This window comes from Eurosta solidaginis, chromosome 5 (genome assembly GCF_040869045.1).
Source record: "Eurosta solidaginis isolate ZX-2024a chromosome 5, ASM4086904v1, whole genome shotgun sequence".
Lineage (NCBI taxonomy): Eukaryota > Metazoa > Arthropoda > Insecta > Diptera > Tephritidae > Eurosta > Eurosta solidaginis.
The window spans coordinates 179,058,129-179,081,434 of NC_090323.1; the positions used below are offsets into that span (position 1 = coordinate 179,058,129).

A 23,306-nucleotide genomic window follows, 5' to 3' on the forward strand; every position below is an offset into this window, starting at 1 on the left:
AATGAAGGTTTTAAAAGCGAGTGGCCCTTAGATGTATATGTGAAGGCGTTCCGTTTTTTCCAAAGTTATATTTTGCGTCAATAAACCAATCCAGTTACCATGTTTCATCCCTTTTTTCGTATTTGGTATAGAATTATGGCATTTTTTTAATTTTTCGTAATTTTCGATATCGATAAAGTGGGCGTGGTTATGGTCGGATTTCGGCCATTTTTTATACCAAAATAAAGCGAGTTCAGATAAGTACGTGGGCTAAGTTTAGTAAAGATATATCGGTTTTTGCTCAAGTTATTGTGTTAACGGCCGAGCGGAAGGACAGACTGTGGACTGTGTATAAAAACTGGGCGTGGCTTCCACCGATTTCGCCCATTTTCACAGAGAACAGTTAACGTCATAGAATCTATGCTCCTACCAAATTTCAAAAGGATTGGTAAATTTTTGTTCGACTTATGGCATTAAAAGTATTCTAGACACACTAAATGAAAATGGGCGGAGCCACGCCCATTTTGAAGGTTTCTTTTATTTTTGTATTTTGTTGCATCATATCATTACTGGAGTTGAATTTTGACTAAATTTACTTATATACAGTAAAGATATTAAATTTTTTGTTAAAATTTGAATTTAAAAAAAATTTTTTTTAAAAAGTGGGCGTGTTCTTCATCCAATTTTGCTAATTTTTATTTAGCACATATATACTAATAGTAGTAACGTTCCTGCCAAATTTCGTCATGATATCTTCAACGACTGCCAAATTACAGCTTGCAAAACTTTTAAATTACCTTCTTGTAAAAGTGGGCGGTGCCACGCCCATTGTCCAAAATCTTACTAATTTTCTATTCTGCGTCATAACATCAACCCATCTACTAAGTTTTATCGCTTTAACCGCCTTTGGCAATGAATTATCGCATTTTTTCGGTTTTTCGAAATTTTCGATATCGAAAAAGTGGGCGTGGTTATAGTCCGATATCGTTCATTTTAAATAGCGATCTGAGATGAGTGCTCAGGAACCTACATACCAAATTTCATCAAGATACCTCAAAATTTACTCAAGTTATCGTGTTAACGGACGGACGGACGGACGGACGGACATGGCTCAATCCAATTTTTTTTGGATCCTGATTATTTTGATATATGGAAGTCTATATCTATCTCGATTCCTTTATATATGTACAACCAACCGTTATCCAATCAAACTTAATATACTCTGTGAGCTCTGCTCAACTGAGTATAAAAATAAGGACCATACATCGACGGACGGAAAAAAGACTACGCCGCCCAATTCTGGCGATGATAAACAGGAAAATGTCTATGGGCGCTGCACTCTGCATGTTATCAAAAGAAAATCGGGATGGAACTTAACGCCAAAGTGGGGGAAAGGTGTCGAAAAAATTAAGCATTGAAGTAAGATGGATGCTGGTGTGCGCAAATTATGACCATGCAGGGTTAAATCGTTTAAATTCAAAACAATAAAACTAACTATAAAACCGAACTAAAAAAATTCATACAAACTTTTCGATCCATTTAATTTTTATTTTATATCGAACATTTGTAAAAGTCCAATATGAAAAATTTTTATTTCGTATCCTTTGGTTTGGCATATCCACAAAATTTTTGCTAGGGATTCTAAAAAATGGCCGCCGAGAAGAGACAATGGTATTACCTTTCTATATTTTTTGATGCGCTGAAGATAAGAGCTATAAATAGACTCAAATACACAGTTAATAATAATATGATTATAATACATTAGTAAAACTAATATATATGTGCAAATTTTTCTTGTCTTTGAGGAAGTAAATATATCATTGATGAAGTAAAAGAATAGTTCTTTTAAGTATAATCTGATTATTTTAGATATATTTTAATTGTAATCCATTTATTTTAGATATAGTTTATTTATACAGGTTGTAGATTGTAAGCTTAGAATTAAAGTATTTATTAATTAGGCACACTTGAAGCGTGATGATTCGCGAGCTGGACAGGACTGAGCTGAATTGTTTCAAAATACAACTTCCAACTGCTCTGTTGAAAAGACGCTTCGTTAAGCAGAGTGGTTGAGTTGCTATGTTAAGGTTGTATTTTGAGGTATGCAAGTTCAGGTCTTTCGTCCACTGCGGTGTTCCCGTCCTACATTCGAGCCGAATGACGGCTCAGGTTGAAGTGAGGGTTCCCATTTTTTAATGTACTCAGCAACAGAAATTGTATGGCTGGGACCTTCGTGCTCGCCAACTTTCAACACCTCATATCGGCTATGAGCCAAAACTTTGTAATCTTATAAGGGCCTAGGAACTTCGGCTTTAATTTTAATCCTGCACCGAACTGCGTTCGCTTAACGACGACTAAATCGTTTACGCGGTACCTTATTTCCTCTTTCCTGTTTTTGTTAAATGTTCTGCGATTCTCTTCCTGAATCCCATGTATCTTTTCTTGTGCTTCTTTGCGCACATTCTCACGTTCCTCGGCTAATTCCCTAACGATCGCTTCCTGCAATAATTCGGTCAGATTGGGGTCAGCACTCACTCGCATCTCAACTACGGTTAGTAGCCTAAAAGGTGTAAATTTAGTACTTCTTGGTGGACTATTGTTTATTGCCTGTTGAACGCGCTCTATATGCTTGTACAACAGCCCTGGGCTTTCTGTACAAAGCTTAGTCAACATTGGTATAATAATCTTGTGGATGCGCTCCACTTGGCCATTGCCACGAGGTACACCAGTGGCAATCACAAGATATTAAATTTTCTCAGTCTCGCAATACTCTCTAAACGAGTTCGATGTAAATTCCGAACCTCGGTCGGATATAATGCGCTTCGGGTTTCCGAACATTGAAGCCTGCCTTTTGAGTCTATCTGTAACTGCATCTGCACCAGTATTTCTTGTCGGATAGAGCCAAACGAGTTTAGAGAATGCGTCGACAACTACGAATATATAGATATATGACTTAGTGGTCTGTTCCATTGGGCCTACATGATCGACATGGTAGGTACCCAAAGGCCTGTCTTGCTCATCTATCGGGGTTAGGAAGCCCTCTTTCTTTCCTGACTTGTCCTCACTTAATATACACTGTACACAGCTCTTTACAACTCTGGTAATCTTAGGAATGATTTGCGGAATATAATATGTTTTCTCTACTGCGTCTTTCATTTTATTAACAGAAAATACCCTTGGCTATGTGCCACCACAATTATTTCATCCTCCATAGCCGATGGAACGACTATCCGTTCCTTGGTGGGATCCTTATAGAGAATGTCATGCTTGACATAGAAATCCTCGTAACTATCATTTCCTAAAACAGTGCAAACTGCCTTTATCCAGTGGTCACCCTGTTGTGCCTCTCTCAATCTGTGAATAAGCGTGTCTTCGAGCAGCAAACACGATACTCTACTCAACGCATCGACGTGTCTCATTTTGGACCCACTACGATGTTCAATCTCATAACTGTAGTCCTGCAAAAACATTGCCCAACGAGATACTCTTAACGGAATATCGCGCTTTTGCATCGTCATAGTAAAGGCATTGCAATCAGTTATGATTTTGAATTTTATACATAGTAAATAGACACGCCACTTTTTAAGAGCCTCTACTATCGCCAGCACTTCATGCTAATACGAATGGTATTTTTCCTCAGATGGCTTGCACTTACGGCTCATAAACTTTACCGGATGGAACATCTGATCATCTGTGTCTTTCTGCATTAACACGGCACCGTATCCGACGATACAGGCATCCGTGTGCACTTCAGTAATTGCCTTAGGGTTGTATAATTTTAAAACGGGTGCTTTCATCAGAGCTTCTTTCAGCTGCTGAAAAGCAGTTGACCCCTCGTCCCTTAATTCGAAATTAGATACTTTCCTTAAAAGATCTGTAAGCGGTTTAGCTACCACTGCATAACCTTCTATGAATCTCCTAAAGTACGATGTTAAACCGAGAAAACGCTGCAACGACTTTTTATCGTGAGGTATAGGGAAATTTGCAACGGCTAGGGGTTTGGCCTCTGACGGTGCAATTGTACCGTCCTCTAAAATGTACCCTAAAAAGTCAAGTTTACGCACGAGAATCCTACATTCCATTTTATTTTCAAATTATACTCCGCTGCTCTGGGTAAAACACGTTGTAGCTTTTGGATTCCCTCATCCACATCCTTGGAGTGATTAATGAGGTCATTCATATAGGCGACAACTGTACAATCCTGAATCATATCTCTTAGGACCGCAAATACGAATATCGAGAATACCGCTGGTGAATTTGATATTTCGAATGGAACGTAACAAAATTCGAATTGGTCATTGTGGGTCGCGAATGCTGTATATTTTCTCGAGCCCTCTTCGACAGGCAAATGGAAAAACCCGTTGGCCAAGTCAAGAGTCGTAAAAACACGAGCTCCCTGAAGTCTTTCGATTACATCATCTAACAGGGGCATTGGAAAATTGTCCCCAACGATCTTCGCGCTAAGCCGCCTTTAGTCGCAACAAAGTCGCTTACTACCATCCTTTTTGGGTACTAGCACAATAGCTGATGCATACTCCGACGAACTTCTTCGTATAATACCTTCTTCTACCCACTTTTCTACCAACTTATCGGCGTATGACATGCGTCTAGGCCTTTCATAAATGGGAACATCATCTGTTAGCAAAATTTTCATTGCTACTGCGGACTCTTTTAACTTCTTTGGCTCGTAATTGGTAATAAGTGATTTGACCATATCTTTATCTACGGGCTGCAAATGCTACAAATAAACGTCTGCCTCACTACCCTCAAATACCTCTGCTATACAGCACATACTTTTAAAATCTTCTAACACCTCCAACTTCTTATCATTATTATCTTCTTCTCTTACTAGCTCCCTATTACCTTTGCTTGAATCTTCCGGGGTATTTTCTGTGGTGCTGCTTTGCTGCTTGCTCTTCTCCTCGACCACGACTGCTTTCGCCCTAAACTGTACCAAATCCTCTGAAACAATCAAATCCACTTGTGTGAGTATATCATTACCAACTATGGCTGCATAATGTATGTCGCGCTCATGTACTACGTGGAAGGTAATCTCGAGCATCAAATCATCTACACAGATGGAAATGGGGAAAGAACCTAATATTTTAAGAACGCTACCGCTAATGCATCTAAAACGACGCTTGTCGCCCCCTAATTTGATGTCTTCGCCAAATATTAGCAATATGTCATTGCGAATTAAGCAAAGATCACATCCCGTGTCGACCAATGCGGAAAACGTTATACCGTTGAAAGTTAAGTCTTTAAAATTACACCTACCAATCGATGCGTCTACTCTCAAAGTGTTTACACCGCCTTTTTCTACTTAAACCGTCCCTTGGGAATCTTTGCAATTAACCGCAAGGTGCCCAAGTTGCCCACATTTGAAACACTTAGGTTGTACCTGCTTACAATCTTTAGCTACATGGGAAATATTCCCACATTTGAAACATCGTTTACCTTTTCCCTTTAGTGAATCTTCTTGAGAAGTCGTTACTGCTTTAGTAGGTTCAGCTGAGTATGAGCTGGACGTTTGAAGATGGCCAGATTGCACTTTCTCATATACCGGTATTTGCTCTTTCAACTCTGATATGGTTCTAGCTTGATAAAGGTTGACTTTATTTTGAAAAGAGTCTGGAATACCTTCTATAAAATATTCGATTAAACTCGCATCATCAAGTTTAATTGGTTTTCCTATCTCCATAAGATTGGATAAATACTCTTTATAATCCTCGTTTTGGCGTTTACGACGATTTCGTAATAAGCGGTGCACCTCTACTGATGGTATTGTCACACCAAATTCAGATTTTAATGCCTGCGCTAACAAATCGAAACTAGTCATACCTCGCTGACTTCTAATGAACAATTTGGCCGCCCCCTTTAGCAATTGTTTTGCATATATAAATTTCTGCAGAGGATTCCAAAATACAGCCTCAGCATTCTCATTAAACTCGTCCAACCGATCCTCGACCGACAAAGACACCGAACCGTTAAAAGGTGTCAATTAGTCTGCAATATCACGCAAAGTAAAAGACGTACGAATAAATGATTGGTATTGGATTTCACTTGGTGGTGATGTGCCAGCGTCACCGTACTCGGAACCCTCTTCAATCCTCTCATCATTATTAGCCTCAACGATTAGGCCGAAATGTTCAATCAGTCTCTCTTGCAAGGTCGTCTTTAGACCCGTTGTAGATAGCCCTAATTCTGTTAATTTGGTTTTCAAACTATTTACATTTAATGCTAATATTTCACTTCTGTCCATTTTGTGACTTTGAATGTCTAGTTACACGATATGTGCTTTCGAATATTTCGATTATTTGGAACAACAAAATAGTTAATAAAGAAAATATGAAAGTTATTTACATAACAGTAGTTGCATGGTTGCTATAGATTGGGCATTCTCGGATTCATTCATTGCTACATCTGGTGTGCAAGGTAGCATATTAGGTCCTTTATTATTCATCTTGTTTATTAATGATGTTTCTTTTTGTTTCAACTCGTCTAGATTTCTCATATATGCCGATTATTTAAAATATATTCTGGAATAAGAGACTCGGGTGATTCATCGGCGCTTCAAAGTGAACTTAATAAATTTTTAGATTATTGCGCTTGGAACAGGCTTTGTATAAATATTAACAAGTGTTTCAAAGTAACTTACTCTAAAATGGTCAAGCCTTTGTATACTTGCTATTGGTTGGCGGACTCGTGCCTTTCTGAGGTTAATGAAATTAAAGACCTTGGCGTGTATTTTGATAGCAAACTAAATTTTACTACTCACTTAAACTACATAATTATAAATTCTTTTTGAAAGGCCACTCTTCTAATTTTTCAGACCCATATACCTATAAGCTTTCGTACTCGGCTTTTGTCCGTTCTAAAATGGAATACGCAGCTGTCATTTGGAGACCATACCATTCAGTCCACACAAATCGTATGGAGAAAGTCCAAAAGTGCTTTGTTCGTTTTGCTTTACGCTCACTTAACTTTACTGAACCGATTCCGTCGTACGTTGCTCGTTGTCGATTAATTAGTTTGGTCTCGTTATCCGATAGGAGAACGCTGTTATCGGTTACATTTATTATGGATCTTGTTTCTGGCAGGATAGATTGTCCTTCCTTATTTCAGCTATTTAACTTTAATGTGCCCTGCAGAAATTTACAGAATTTTGTTGTTTTTCGTGTTGGACTTAACAGAACAATCTATGGTGCTAACGCTCCCTTGAATAGAATTATGTCTGATTACAACTATTTCTCAAATTTTCTGGATTTACAGTTTACGTATACCAAATCGGTTATACAGTTCAAACTAAAAACCTGTTTTTTAAGTAATACTTAATTTACATTAGTTGTGCTATATTCTTAAGAGTCTGCTGTATAATAGACATACAAGTAAATAAATAAATAAATATATATATATCAACTTGTTACCCGAAAGAAAAAAACAATCAAAGTCGATTTTAGAAAATTTTAATTTTGGTGAAAATTACCACACTGACATACATACGTCGCGTTATTTTGTGCTCAGTTGTTATATATATTTAGATATTTACTCTACGCTTGTATGTTATGAATAAATTTGATGATTTCACAAGACTACTTTTATACTAACAATCCAATTACATGTGTTACCAAAATTTTTAGATTAGAAGTTTAAAGTTCATTCATATACAACTTCGTCATTAAACGTTTATTCTTCTATTATTTGCAGGTGATTAAATCGACATTAACATACTTAAATCACAAAGAACTTGTTGATCTGTTTTTTCTTTTCTCACAACATATAAAAATTCATCTCAGTTCTGTAAACATAGAATTACACCATACGTGCACATGTGTGTACACTAGAACATTTCGTATTCAATTAATCATCTTCTCTTTTGTTTACATCAAAATTTTGAACGTCTGCGAATGTCATACAATATGAGAAACCTATCGTTACAATTCGAAATTTTAATTATATTTCTGTCACTCTCACTAATATTAGTTTTAGTATGTATTTATTTTCAACTTGTACTCATCTGCTCTTCTGCTACCAACTCCAACTTCGTCATTTCTCTGTTTCGTTCTCACATGAATTGCTCAATTCTTTCAACTCTCTCTTCGTCCCAAAAATGAAAAGTAATTAACACGATGATGCGCCAAAAATTTGACGAAAATTTTGAATCAACGGAAAGTGAACTTGCTTGCGTCGCCTTTGCTAAGCGAGATTTTACCAACAACTATGTATTGTGCTATTCGGCCTCTGCCACACAAACATACATGGAAATCAACACCAACACTATTCGGCCACCACCGTGCTAGTTCAGATTTGCCAACAACCCACAGTTCGCACGATAGCGCTTTCGGCCTCTGCCACGCTACTTCGTGTACCACATTTTGCTTTTTAGGATCTGTATCGTTTGCCTGCGCTCATCACTCTGGCAAGTGGATGACGCAAATTCAATGTTCTGTTTTCGCACTGTTCTTTGATTTGTTTTTTAAACTTAGATAGCATAGCAATAGTTATGGATTCAATTTTATGCTATAGGCAATTTACAATTGCATACGACTGTATGTACATGCGCGTGGAGATTCGATTTCACTTTTGGCACCAATTTGTAGTAAAAGAGTATTTCTTTTAATTATAATCTGTTTATTTTAGATATGTTTTAATTGTAATCCATTTATTTTAGATATATTTTAGATATAGTTTATTTATATAGGTTGTAGATTGTAAGCTTAGATTTAAAGTATTTTTTAATTAGGTACACAGCGTGACGATTCGCGAGCTGGATAGGACTGAACTGAACAGTTTCAAAATACAACTTGCAACTGCTCTGTTGAAAAGACGCTTCGTTAAGCAGAGTTGTTGAGTTGCTATGTTAAGGTTGTATTGTGAGGTAAGTAAGTTCAGGTCTTTCGTCCACTGCGGTGTTCCCGTCTTACATTGATACCGTCAAAATTTATCATTAAAAATTTTTCCTTTTCCACACTTAATAATGTTAGCTCGCTTAGGCGATCTTGCCCCATCGTTGATCGTAAATATATCAAAATCTGTTCTAATTTGCTGAATAAACGTTTGCAGCTAGCAACTGATACTGAGATAGTCACGAGTGTTAGAAGTGTCACCCGTAAGTTTGAAAAACATCTTCTCCATACGCGATTATAAAAGTAAGTAAATCTAACGGAGTTTTAGGTTCAATTTGCGAAGTAATATTTTGCAGTTACATATTTCGATAAAAAGATCAGTTCTATCGTAATCTGTATTATTCACCCAAGTTTCTGCAATTTCTTTCTAAGTCGTTGTTATCCTTTTTTAACAAATTTGCAACGTCTAAGAGAAATACAAATTTAAAATTAAGGCCATTTAGTAGTGCAAATCTTGTACGTATTTCTTGTTCGAGATGATCGATAACACTTTTTATAACGCGAGAAATTTCTCGTTCTGCGAAAGACCAACATTACTAGCCGATTTCCAGATCATTTTGCGGCATCTCTTATACGTTTTACTATATCAATATCACATTTTTCACAAAGACACTTCGCTTTTTTTATAAAATGCAACGGATGAAGTTCTGTTGAATGAACCAAATTGTGTATAACAGAATAGCAACAAAAAGGCAACTCTTAGAGACCAATTGCACAGCGAGCAGAGGGGCATTCATATGGCTGCCGTTACACTAGTATAAAGTATAAATGTTGGAGATTTCGAGTTCAATAATCAGCTCCCGAAGAGCTAGCTGATAAAGAAGTGAAATTCAGAAACATGTCCCTTTAATCATCACAGTGTGCAAGTTTTGTAGTTTTTCTCGAATAGCAATAACTATAAACTTTCGAGTTACATATATCAAAGAAGTCTGCAACTTCAAACGCATGACAAACGTACCGAACATAATTTGCCAGAAAAAAATTCATGTGAATGAGCAACGACTTTAGCTATGTAAGTTGACAACCCAACAAATGTTAACCAATATATTTATGTGAGCATGTGCATACAAGTACACATATAAAATTTCGGAGGTAAATGTCAAATAGAATTTCAATAATATTAGCACTAATCTTTTAGTTTTCTTGTTGCAGTTTCTCTTCGTTACCACCCTTTCGAAGTGCATCCAAACATTTTTTATGAGCACTATCCACTCTTGGGCTGGTTGAATATTATTTTCATCATCTGTTGTTGAATTTTTCTCTGGATTATCCTCTTTCTCGCCAAAGATTTGGTCTTTATTGTTATCGTGGAAAAACTAAATATAAAAAAATTATCCGTTAATTTAGATATACATACTACTATCGATAGATATATTTATATGAATAAATGAGCATATTCATCACTTCTATCAGTATTTTCATTGGCGAACCGAAAATTTCTTCTATCTTCAAGCTTAAAGCGATTAGTATTTTATAAAACTACCATATATCATCAGAAGTTCCAGTATTAGTTTTTAAGACTTCAGTATTTAATGCTTCGGATCATCAATTGCTATTATTTCTTCACTAATAACTTCCTGGGCTCTCACAGTAGCAACAGCAAAGATGATAATTAAAGCTATAAAAAATATTATTGATAGCTTCATTATTTTAGTCAATAAAACTTGCTGTAGTAAATCTTCAATAGGCCTGGATCTACTAAGCTTGTTGCCCTAATTCCGTTTGAGAGCATGTCATACATTCTACCATCGACCAGATTTTCACAATGCGCCAAATCTTGGAAAAACCCCGTGAAAAGAGAATCGACACACATCACCTCTTCGTCGACTTTAAAGCCGCCTTCGACAGCACGAAAAGGAGCTGCCTATATGCCGCTATGTCTGAATTTGGCTTCTCCGCAAAACTTATACGGCTGTGCAAAATGATGTTGAGGAACACCATCAGCTCAGTCAGAATTGGGAAGGACCTCCCCCGACCCATTCGAACCTAAACGAGGTTTCAGACAGGGTGACCCCCTATCGTGCGATTTCTTTAATTCGATGCTGGAGAAAATTATACTAGCTACAGAACTTAACCGCACTGGAACAATATTCTATAAAAGCGTGCAATTACTGGCATATGTTGATGACATTGGTATCATCGGCCTAAACAGCAGCTGGTAGTTCTGCTTACTCCAAACTGGAAAAAGAAGCGGTAAAGATGGGTTTGATGGTGAATGAAGATAAAACGAAGTACCTGCTGTCATCGAGAAAAGTGTCAGCGCATACGCGCCTTGGCAACCACGCTACTATTGGCAGCCATAATTTCGAAATAGTAAAATACTTCGTTTATTTGGGAACCAGCATCAACACTAGGAACAACATCAGAACAACATCAGAACCGAAATCCAGCGAAGAATCAATCTTGCCAATAAATGCTACTTTGGACTAGGTAGGCAATTGAAAAGTAAAGTCCTCTTTCGGCGAACGAAAATCATACTATACAAGTCACTTATCGTATCCGTCCTGCTATATGGGGCAGAAGCAGGGACCATGACAACAGCAGATGAAGCGGCTTTGGGAGTGTTCGCGTTAGCGATGGCGAGTACCGAAGAAGATTGAATTATGAGCTCTATGAGCTATACGCAGACCTCCACATAGTCCAGCGAATTGAAACGCAGCGGCTGCGCTACCTAGGCGATGTTATGCGAACGAAAGATGATGCTCCAGCCAAGAAAGTGTTTCTATCGGAACCCGCCTATGGAAGCAGAGGTAGAGGGCTGCCCTACTTCGTTGGGAGGACCAGGTGGAAAACGATTTAAACTCCCTTGGTGTGACCAATTGGCGCCGGTTGGCGGAGCGGAGGAGCGACTGGCGCGCCTTGTTGGGCGGCCATAACCGTTTAGACGGTTAAGCGCCAATTAAGTAAAATAAGTAAGCATACATTAAATGTTGTATGTTCACCTTCGAAACACTTGTAGATGTTTATGACTATTAGAAAGTAACAAATATTGGCAGTCCTTTGCCTGTTTCAATCAAAAACCTTCTTGCTAACGTTGGTTGTGATAGATAGAACCATCGGGATTTTTGTTTTCCTCGCCTCGTACGACAGGTATGCTTACCGCGGAAATATTCTTAGCCATTTAATTTCCTGGGGTATTGACTAATTCTTCCATTATTTCCCCAGTCACCCACCTCACGCGTAGGCCAGACTATAGCCACATTTCTGTTGAGTAAACGGAGTAAGTAACCTGTGATACCAGGTAAGCCCATATGCCGAATTTGGTGAAGATATCTCAATATTTGCTCAAGTCATCGTGTTGACGGACGGACATATGGATGGGCGGACATGACTTAATCATTCGATACTGATGATTTTTATATATGGAATTCCATATCTATCTCGATTCCTTTATACCTGTACAAACAACCATTATACAATCAAAGTTATAATACGCTGTGTACAAGTGCAGCTGGGTATAAAAATGCTATAAAACACCAATTGAGAAATAATTAATTCAAAGCCTACCATGTCATCACTAATAAAATTATAAAGAGTGTAGGGTTATATTTATATTTAACTTTAAATGAATCATTCGGTTATGAATTTTAAAAACAAAGTGTAACATACATTTAGGAGTCGTTATAATAAGGATATTTTTTAAAAACAAATAGTGTGTGTATAATAAATAGTGGTATATTTATTGACTACCACATTGGCGATCAGCCAGCCCTTTTAAAAGTGTACAAAACAACCTCAAATATAACTACAACAAGATTAGCAGAAAATTTACAAATGCTCAGTCCCATTACTTGGTCATCTTGTTGAGATCCTGAACGCTGAATGTATAAAAGGCTAGAAAGCAACCAAGCAAACATTAAATAATAACATCGTGCAAGAGAAGCAAGCAGTAATAACAAAAGCGCAGTAGCAGAAACAGTAGTAGTAACAACAACAGCAAGAAGAAACAAGTAAGGACAAGACTACCTTCGGCTGTGCAGAAGACTTCATACCTTTCATGAATAGGACTGAACAATAATCTTATCCCATTCATAATCTCCAAATAATGCGCTGTATAAGATAAGAAATATATATTGAACAGATGTACATACCTAAACGATTTTAAGATAAATATAAAATAAAATAATTAAAAAAAAATGTTTAAGTTAAACGGTTTTATTGAAAACAATACTTACATGAAATAATAAATATACGAAAAGCTAGAAAATAATTAGGTGGGTCCTAGGTACTAGTCATCACACTCCTTATCAATCTAGGGCGTTGATCAGACAATTAAATAAAAGCGTTGGGCGCGTGAAATTTCTAAAAATGTGAGGCGTAGCATAACCTGATTAAGGTTCTGTTGGTTTTACTTATGACTATCAATAGAAATATGACGCGTCCAAAGCTTTTATTTAATTGTCTGATCAACGCCCTAGTACCTAATTATTTTCTAGCTTTTCGTATTATTATTACTTCATGTAAGTATTGTTTTCAATAAAACCGTTTAACTTAAATTTTTTTTTTTAATTATTTTATTTTCAAGTTTTTATAAAAAAAAAAAAAAATAAATGTAAGGCGCGATAACCTCCGAAGAGATCTAAGGCCGAGCTTCTCTTCCAATTTGCGTCGTGCTCCACTTGATTTTTCCCTACAAATTGGCCGGACGGGACCTACATGTTTTATGCCGACTCCGAACGGCATCTGCAAGGCAGATGAGTTTTCACTGAGAGCTTTTTATGGCAGAAATACAATCGGAGCGCTTGCCAGACACTGCCGAGAGGCGACCCCGCTTAGAAAAATTTTCTTCTAATTGAAAAATCTTATTTCTAAAATTTTGATTTTGCTTTGCCCGGGAGTTGAACCCAGGGCATACGGTGTGATAGGCGGAGCACGCTACCATCACACCACGGTTTTTAGTCTTTATTTAATTGCCTATTATTTCTCATTCTATTTAGTTCATTTAGTGACTCATTATTACAAGGACTCTTTCCTGACAATTTGTAACAATCTAAGTCTTCAACACATAATCCTTCCAAAGACTTTACTCGACTCTGCGCCACGTATGCTTGTCCCTCCTCCAACTCCAAAATATTTTGATGTCACTTCTACTGGACTGTATGCAATATTTGTTCCAAATATGAGCCAAATCGGGCATCATAGGTCGCTTTCTATTCACGTATGTATTATGTGTTTCAAATATGGACCAAATCAAATCGGATCACAAATACGATTTTTGTGAATATCTCGATCCTTGCGCCACCTAGCGGCGATTTTTTTCTTATTATTGCATTGTCATCGGGTTCTGTACTATATTCCAAGTTTCAAGCTTGTAGCTTATCGGGAAGTTACTTAAATTTCAATTACAAGATTCGTCCACAACGGCCGTGCATGCGGCCATGCAACCTGTCAACTCAAGCTAAATAAAACCTTTTAAAAATAGCAAAAGGGGGGTTATCTGAACGATTAGTTGTATGGGATATATATTATATATAGCTCCGATCGAAATGATTTTTACAGGAAATCTTCCATGATATATTAGAATATATATCACCAAGTTTCACGTTTTTATATTAAAACTAAGGGAGAAATGGCCAAAATTCTTTCCACCTGAACGATCGGTTGTATGGGATAGGTATATACTATATACATATAGCTCCGATTAAAGTGAATTTTTCAGGAAATCTTCTATGATATATTAGTATAAATATCACCAAGTTTAAGGTTTTTATATTGGAAATTAAGGGAGATATGGCCAAAAATCTTTCTATCTGAACAATCGGTTGTATGGGATATAACTATATATAGCTCCGATCAAAGTAATTTTTTCAGGATATCTTCTATGATATATTAGAATACATATCACCGAGTTTCACGTTTATACTTTCTAAATTGCGGCAGAATCGTCTTATCTGAACGATCGGTTGTATGGGAGATATATGTTATAGTGGCCCGATCCTAACGAATCCGACAAATGTCTAATATAATACAAAAATACATCCTTGTGCCAAATTTCATTGAGATATCTCAAAATTTGAGGGACTAGTTTGCATTCAAACAGACAGACGGACGGACGGAGAGACGGATATGGCTATATCAACTCAGTTCGTCGCCCTGATCAATTCGGTATACTTAAAGGTGAGTCTATCTTCTATATTTCTCAAAGTTAAAACATCGGACCATAGTTAATATACCATTTCATGTTCATGAAAGGTATAAAAACACTCCTCATTGATGTAAATTGCTAGAGCAACAATTTAAAGAAGAAAAATATCTCATCTAAATCTTTAGCGTTAGTTCATACACAATTTTCATTTTTTTTATACTCAGTTGAGCAGAGCTCACAAAGTATATTAACTTTGATTGGATAACGGTTGGTTGTACAGGTATAAAGGGATCGAGATAGATATAGACTTCCATATATCAAAATCATCAATATCGAAAAAAAATTTGATTGAACCATGTCCGTCGGTCTGTCCGTTAACACGATAACTTGAGTAAATTTTGAGGTATCTTGATGAAATTTGGTATGTAAATTCCTGGGCACTCATCTCAGATCGCTATTTAAAATGAACGATATCGGACTATAACCACGTCCATTTTTTCGATATCGAAAATTTCGAAAAACCGAAAAAATGCGATAATTCATTGCCAAAGGAGGATAAAGCGATGAAACTTGGTAGATGGGTTGAAGTTATGACGCAGAATAGAAATTTTGTAAGATTTTGGACAATGGGCGTGGCACCGCCCACTTTTACAAGAAGGTAATTTAAAAGTTTTGCAAGCCGTAATTTGGCAGTCGTTGAAGATATCATGATTAAATTTGGCAGGAACGTTACTACTATTACTATATATGTGTTAAATAAAAATTAGCAAAATTGGATGAAGAACACGCCCACTTTTTAAAAAAAAATTTTTTTTAATTCAAATTTTAACAAAAAATTTAATATCTCTACTGTATATAAGTAAATTAAGTCAAAATTCAACTCCAGTAATGATATGATGCAACAAAATACAAAAATAAAAGAAAATTTCAAAATGGGCGTGGCTCCGCCCATTTTCATTTAATTTGTCTAGAATACTTTTAATGCCATAAGTCGAACAAAAATTTACCAATCCTTCTTAAATTTGGTAGGGGCATAGATTCTATGACGGTAACTGGTTTCTGTGAAAACGGGCGAAATCGGTGGAAGCCACGCCCAGTTTTTATACACAGTCCACCGTCTGGCCTTCCGCTCGGCCGTTAACACAATAACTTGAGCAAAAACCGATACATCTTTACTAAACTCAGTCTACGTACTTATCTGAACTCACTTTAACTTGGTATAAAAAATGGCCGAAATCCGACCATAACCACGCCCACTTTATCGATATCGAAAATTACGAAAAATTAAAAAAATGCCATAATTCTATACCAAATACGAAAAAAGGGGTGAAACATGGTAATTGGATTGGCTTATTGACGCAAAATATAACTTTGGAAAAAAAAGTTCTACAAGGCGAAATCAACAGCGTTTGGAATCTTGGCAGGAATACTGTTAGTGGTATTGCATATATAAATAAATTAGCAGTACCAGACTGATGATTTTCTGGATCACCTGGTCCACATTTTGGTCGATATCGCGAAAACGCCTTCACATATACATCTAAGGGCCACTCGTTTTTAAAACCCTCATTAATACCTTTAATTTGATATCCATATCGTCCAAACACATTCTAGAGTCACCCCTGGCCCACCCTAATGGTGATATCTCGAAAAGGCGTCCACCTATACACCTAATGCCCACTCCCTCTTAAAATGCTCAGTACCACCTTTCGTTATTTACCCATTTCGTACAAACATTCTAGAGTCACCCCTGGCCCACCCTAATGGCGATATCTCAAAAAGGCGTCCACCTATATACCTAATGCCCACTCCCTCTTAAAATGCTCAGTAACACCTTTCGTTTAATACCCATATCGTACAAACATTCTAGAGTCACCCCTGGCCCACCCTAATGGCGATATCTCGAAAAGGCGTCCACCTATAGACCTAATGCCCACTCCCTCCTAAAATGCTCAGTAACACCTTTCATTTGATACCCATATCGTACAAACATTCTAGAGTCACCCCTGGCCCACCCTAATGGCGGTATCTCGAAAAGGTGTCCACCTATATACCTAATGCCCACTCCCTCTTAAAATGCTCAGTAACACCTTTCGTTTGATACCCATATCGTACAAACATTCTAGAGTCACCCTTGGTCCACCTTTATGGCGATATCTCGAAAAGGCGTCCACCTATAGAACTAAGGATTACTCCCTTTTAAAATACTCATTACCACCTTTCATTTGATACCCATATCGTACAAACACATTCTAGAGTCACCCCTGCCCACCCTAATGGCGATATCTCGAAAAGGCGTCCACCTATAGACCTAATGGCCACTCCCTTTTAAAATGCTCAGTAACACCTTTCGTTTGATACCCATATCGTACAAACATTCTAGAGTCACCCCTGGCCCACCCTAATGGCGATATCTCGAAAAGGCGTCCACCTATAGACCTAATGCCCCCTCCCTCTTAAAATGCTCATTAACACCTTTCGCTTGATACCCATATCGTTCAAACACATTCTAGAGTCACCCCTGGCCCACCCTAATGGCGATATCTCGAAAAGGCGTCCACCTATAGACCTAACGCCCACATCCTCTAAAAATGCTCAGTAACACCTTTCGTTTGATACCCATATCGTACAAACATTCTAGAGTCACCCTTGGTCCACCTTTATGGCGATATCTCGAAAAGGCTTCCACCTATAGAACTAAGGAATACTCCTTTTTAAAATACTGATTACCACCTTTCATTTGATACCCATATCGTACAAACACATTCTAGAGTCACCCCTGGCCCACCCTAATGGCGATATTTCGAAAAGGCGTTCACCTATAGACCTAATGCCCACTCCCTTTTAAAATGCTCAGTAACACCTTTCATTTGATACCCATATCGTACAAACATTCTAGAGTCACCCCTGGCCCACCCTAATGGCGACATCTCGAAAAGGCGTCCACCTATAGACCTAATGCCCACTCCCTCTTAAAATGCTCAGTAACACCTTTCATTTGATTCCCATATCGTACAAACACATTCTAGAGGCACCCCTGGTCCACCTTTATGGCGATATCTCGAAACGGCGTCCACCTATGGAACTAAGGATCACTCCCTTTGAAAATACTCATTAAAACCTTTCATTTGATACCCATATCGTACAAACATATTCTAGAGTCACCCCTGGTCCACCTTTATTGCGATTTCTCGAAAAGGCGTTCACCTATAGAACTAAAGCCCATTCCCTTTTAAAATACTCATTACCACCTTTCATTTGATACCCATATCGTACAAGCACATTCTAGAGTCACTCCTGGCCCACCTTAATGGTGATATCTCGAAAAGGCGTCCACCGATAGACCTAAGGCCTGCTCCCTCTTAAAATGCTCAGTAACACCTTTCATTTGATACCCATATTGTACAAACAAATTTTAGAGTCAGCCCTGGTCCACCTTTATGGCGATATCCCTAAATGGCGTCCATCCATAGAACTATGGCCTACTCTCTCATAAAATACTCTTTAATACCTTCCATTTGATACACATGTCATACAACCGCATTCCAGGGTTACCCTAGTTCATTTTCCTACATGGTGATTTTACCTTATTTTGTCTCCATAGCTCTCAACTGAGTATGTAATGTTCGGTTACACCCGAACTTAGCCTTCCTTACTTGTTATTATATGATATCAAATAACAGTAAAACAAAATAGTTGGAGCCGAACAATACACATTGAGCTGAGAGCGTAATCCTTGTGCATTTTAAGCCAACATTTTATTCAAAGCCAAACAATAGATACACACAATAAGTAGTGCGATTTATTATTATTATAACATTCTGTATACAATTACAGTAATTCCAAATTACAATCTAAATTAAACTAAAGAATTCATTTGAAATAAAGAGCAGTGAACTACAACAACTACAATAGAAAGGAGGAACAAACAAAAACAAATGTAATAGAAACAACAGCTCGCCCGCGATTACAGAAAACGTGTGGAGAAGGAACTTAGAAAAATTTGTAACGAAGCTCTGGGTCTTCTGGACAAACACATTAGTTCAAAATCAGTAAAAAATATATAACTGCGACAACTATCAACAACAATTAAAGGGATTTGGTGAGATGTATCTAACATTTATCTTATTTAAATTTATATTATTTATAATAATAAAATTATAATAATAAAATAAATTAAACTTTCTTGATTTTTGCATTTGTAAACGCTCCTTTTCGGACATTTTTCTTATAATATAATTTTGGAACTTATTTTAATTAACAATGTTTCATTCACCATCAATTAATACACGCACATCTACACCACGAAATCAATTAAACGATTCGCTTACTGATTTAGAAAATGAAAATTATCAAAATGATTTACCAAATCCATATGCGAATGAAAATAAGGAAATTTTTGTTACATTTGTAAAACTTCCCCAATTTTGGACTAATTGCCCTGAAGCATGGTTCATCCATGCTGAAATGCAATTTAGTCAAAAGAATATCACTCAGGAAGGGACAAAATATGAATATGTCATAACTGCACTTCCGCAGGATGTAATTATGACAATTCTTGGTTTTATTCAAAATCCCCCTGAAGGTAACAAATCTTCTACATTAAAGCAAATTTTAATCGAACGGCACTCATTAAGTGGGAATGCCAAGTTAGTTCGAGTGTTATCCGATTCTGAAATGGGAGATCGTAAACCTTCTGGGTTTATCGGTCTCTAGTGCCACTCTCTGGAAACAATTTTAGCAAGAAAATTCTCAAAAAGCTTTCGATTAGGAAGTTGTCAAAAAATTTAAGTGTTATTCTTGCTAGTTCGAATTCGACTGAAATATGTGAATTGGTTAAATTCGCCGATAATATTTGGGAGTTTTTAATAAAAATTAAATAGCTTCAGTTAGCAATTTTCCAAATACTAAAAGCTAAAATGCAATTATTTCAAATTTTGTGCAAACAACTAACATTATTTGCAAAAATTTTGAAAATTTATCATTAGAGATCAGTGAAATTAAGAATCAGACGAGTCAAAATTATTCAAGGTCCCGTTCTTTTAGTAGGAATCGTTTTAGAAGTCCCTCCCGATATCGATCAAAGTCTCGCGACAACCCAAATTGGCTCAGTAAGTATCATTATAAGTTAGGTGATCAGGATTTGAAGTGCGAACAACCATGCGTTTTTAAAAATAACAATAGTGCGTCAAATTAAAGTCATCCGTTGTTGCGGCGACAAACAACGGAAATTTAGACACCTTTACATGTCGCTTATTTAAAACAAACAAATTGATTTTTTTAGTAGATAGTAGAGCAGAAATTTCAGTGCTTCTGGTTTCTAAATTTTCATGTTCGAAAAAGTCATCAGATATTATTTTAACGGCAGCTAACGGCTCAACGATTTCGACATACGTTAAAAAAAAACTTTTAAATATAAATTTAGGGCTACGTCGCCAATTTCCGTTCACGTTTTTAATAGCGGATATAGCCAAACCAATTATTGGTCCTGATTTTTTATGTAAATATGGTCTCTTAGTTGATATTAAACGCAAACGCTTAGTACATCCGGTAACAGGTCTTTCAGTTAACACAATTTCATTTGTTTGTAACGTTTCGCTACCAAAGGTTTTCGCTGTTGATAACAAATTTACAAATTTATTGAAAGAATTTCCTTCTCTATTTTCTGAAGCTGATTATTCACAGCCAGTTAGACATACAACAGTCCACAAACTCCGTTTAGACCCCATTATATTCAAAGTAGATAAAACTGAATTTGATTTTTTAGTAAAGACAGGGATATGCATCTTGTACCCAAGAAAGAATTAAATGACTGACGTCCTTGTGGAGATTTTCTAAGATTAAACGTTTTAAACGTCCCAGATCGTTATCCTTTTCCCCATGTTCATGACTTCAACACGAATCTCAGAAATAAGAAAGTATTTTCGAAACTAGATAAGCTCTTACACCAAATTCCAATGGCAGAAGAAGATATCTACAAAACTGTAATCACTACGCCTTTTGGCATATTTGAATGCATAGACGAATGCCTTTCGGGCTTAGGAACTCCGAACAAATATTTCAACGGTTTATTAATGAGAATGAATAAGCTGTCAAAAATCGAAAGTACATCGTCATACAAAAGCTCCAGTTATGAAAATTCCAATTCCAAAAACTAGATTTGAACACATTCATTTAGATATTGTCGGACCTTTAGCTGTTTCGAAGGGGTACATTTACATATTAACTATAACTGATAGATTTACACGTTGGCCAGAGGCATTCGCGCTAAGAGATATTTCTGCAGTTACGGTTGTAAATAAATTGTTTAAGGAATATATTTCACGTTTTGGGGTTCCATTGGAAATAACAACGGATCAGGGCTCCCAGTTTACTTCAAATTTATTCTCAGAATTAATGAAACTTCTTGGAAGTCATCAAATAACGACTTCTTCCTATCATCCCCAAGCTAATGGAATGGTGGAACGCTTTCATTGACAGCTTAAATCTTCAAAAATTGCTAGGAATGGTCCAGGGATTGGTATGGAGAGTTACCAATAGTGCTTATGGGTTTGCGATCGACTTTTAAGGAAGATATTTCGGCAACACCAGTGAAATGATTTATGGCCAAAGTTTAAGATTACCTGGTGAATTATTTGTTTCAACTACAGAGAATGTAACTTTAGCGGATGTTTTAAGTAGTGTGCGTGAAAATTTTAAAAATTTTAGATCAAATTTAGAACATCATCAAAATTCTAGCGGTGTTTTTGTTCCAAAAGATTCAAAAGGTTGTCATTTTGTTTTTGTACGTGTGATAAACCAACATTCCATGGAGCATCCATATGAGGGGTCTTATAGAGTTATTGAAAAAAAAATTAAACACTTTAAAATTGAGATAAATAATGAAATTAAATCTATCCCTATTGATCGTTTAAAACCAGTAATAGTTGATAAAATACAGATACCTAACACAAAAACAAAAAAGAAAGTTACTTTTAATTTATCTAACGTTAAATCTCCGGAAGGGGGAGTAATGTATATTAATGTTATATTTATATTTAACTTTAAATGAATCTACTTTAAAGAAATTGAATTTTAGTTATTGTTAATTTTTTAATTTCAATTTTGAAATTATTATTTCAAAAATTTTAATTCGGTTATGAATTTTAAAAACAAACTGTAACATACATACATTTAAGAGTCGTTACAATAAAGATATTTTATAAAAACAAATAGTGTGTGTATAATAAATAGTGGTTTATTTATTGACTACCACAAGGAATTCTAAATTTGCAGAACTTTCTGTACCAGTCCTCAAATAAAATACTTCAGCTTAAAAAATATTAAACTCTAACTATATATCTTACAGATCCAATGAAGATTTTTTGATATGATATTTCACTGGTAACTTTCCTTGGTATTAAATAAATTGCCATGAGCTTTACTTTTGTTATTATAATAAACACTTAAAATGAAAATCGGTTCGGATGTGTACATTCAGAGAAGATTTAGAAACGTATAACGAAAAAACTAGTAAAATATTGCTACCCATCTTGCTGTACAGGGAAATATTTTTGGGACACTGGTGTGCCATATGCGTGAAAAGGTTAAATATACGGTCATATTGTACACATATCACTTAACCTATCTGAATTTAATACCACAATTCAACTGTACAAATATAGAAACGAGCAATTAAATACAATTAAATTTTCCTTTCAAAAAGGAAAGGAATACAAATACGCGCTAATTTCAATTCGCTGGAATGAATATAAAAACCTTGAATTTGTTATTTTGATAGAGCAAAACCTGTGTGTTTAACTGATCTAGAATTTGTACTACGCTTGACGCATTAACCATAAAAAATTAAAAAGACAAACAAATTAATTACTGTTTATCGGGATTTATCTTCGAGAAGATTTAGGCCGAACTTCTCTTCGAATTTGCGTCTTGCTCCGTTTTGATTTTACCTACAAATCGACCGTACGGGACTTACATGATTTATGCCGGTTCAAAGCGGAAGCTGTTGTAAGGAAGATGCATTTTCACTGAAAAGCTTTCATAGTAGAAATACGCTTGGAGTGTGTGCCAAATCACAGCCGAGGGGCGACCGCGCTTAGATAAACTTTTTTCCAATAGAAGAACTTCTTTTGAATTTTTGATGTTGTTTTGGCCGGCACTTTAACTCGAGACCTTCGGTATGGTATGCACAGTACGCTCGCACCACACCACGGCGATATTTGGTTAGGCACACGGTTAAAAGTTTGAACCTAAATCTGAAACACTGAAGACATGTGACCAAACCAAATTTTGTTTAAAATGTATATTATACCGGTCTTCCTGAAAATGAGTGCATA

General features: G+C 36.4%; 1 long non-coding RNA gene across 1 annotated transcript; it reads right to left on the reverse strand.

The window, feature by feature from the left end:
* Positions 1 to 6,798: 6,798 nt before the first annotated feature.
* LOC137253810 (uncharacterized) lies at positions 6,799 to 22,542 on the reverse strand. Its single transcript, XR_010953892.1, has 3 exons — positions 22,317 to 22,542; positions 21,594 to 21,800; positions 6,799 to 10,201 (listed from the first exon to the last, which is right to left on the reverse strand). It is a non-coding gene; the product is annotated as an uncharacterized lncRNA (long non-coding RNA).
* Positions 22,543 to 23,306: the final 764 nt, after the last annotated feature.